The following is a 1,213-nucleotide window of genomic DNA, read 5'->3' on the forward strand; positions in this document are numbered from 1 at the left end:
ATTATTATTATTATTATATTATTGTTATTATTATCGTTATTGTTATAATTGTTATTTTTATCATCACCATTTATTTAGCATTTATCAATATTATTATTATTACAAGCTATTTCATAATAACAGTAATAGTTATCATTTGGCTTATGCCTATTATTGTATATTTATTATGATAATTGTTGGAATAACAATGAAAACAATATTGAAATATTCATAATTCAGGAAAAGAAGACATATGAGAAATATTGTTAACAATTACAAGAGTTTGTAATAAGTTAAGTCTAACATTAGAAAATATGCAAACGAAAAACCACAATTAATCGAATAATTATGAGTTACCTTGTTATATACGGTATTTCCCAATGAGCTTTGAAGGATGGAATTTAGAACAGAAAGTGATTCCTGGGCAAAGCGATTAACAAATAGTCCTAGGGTAATTGGTATAAAAGAAATGGCAGTAATAAAAATAATCACATTGATAAGCTAATTAATATTCAATAATAATAATAATATTAATATTCATCCATTTTCTTGTGCATTTACTGAGTCGTGCAATGTAGTTGATCCGCTTTCTTGTGTTTTATTTATGTTTTTATATGAATACATTTTGATTAATTTATTACACTCCAGGTTTTGCAATGCCATGAATGAACGTCACTGGTCAGAACTTTGAAGTGAAATTTGGCGCAATATCACGTTGATTGATTTGAGTTGATTTATTGATCGGTATGAAAATAGGCAAATGATTGAATGTTGTTCGGACTACCGGTATATACTGGTATAGGTACATTTTGTTTCGAAGACGTATTTTGTAAATACCCATACGCCACAGAGGAAACAGTTAAATAGGCCTGACTTAGTTATTTAACCTAGGCTAAAGAAAAAACTAGGTATAGAAAAGTAGGCCTAAATCTTGTTTGACCGGCATTTTATAACTTTGATGGAAACTACAAAACTGATAGGCCTACATTTAACTTATGTTATATTGTACATATCCTAAAATATACGGTAACAGGCCTAATTACGGTATTGCTTTCGATGAAATTAATTAAAATGAATACAGAAATGCTATTCCTCCAAGTAGGCCTACATGTTTGACGATATTTATATTTTATGTACTGGCTAAGGAAAAATAATTCGTATAAAGTATTATATGAACATAGGCCTACCAGTTAGTAGGCCTTTGTTATTTGTACGACATAAATAGGCATCCGTC

The sequence above is a fragment of the Anneissia japonica genome, unplaced genomic scaffold (genome assembly GCF_011630105.1).
Source record: "Anneissia japonica isolate Jap-2015-1 unplaced genomic scaffold, ASM1163010v1 scaffold426_len1935630_cov189, whole genome shotgun sequence".
Lineage (NCBI taxonomy): Eukaryota > Metazoa > Echinodermata > Crinoidea > Comatulida > Comatulidae > Anneissia > Anneissia japonica.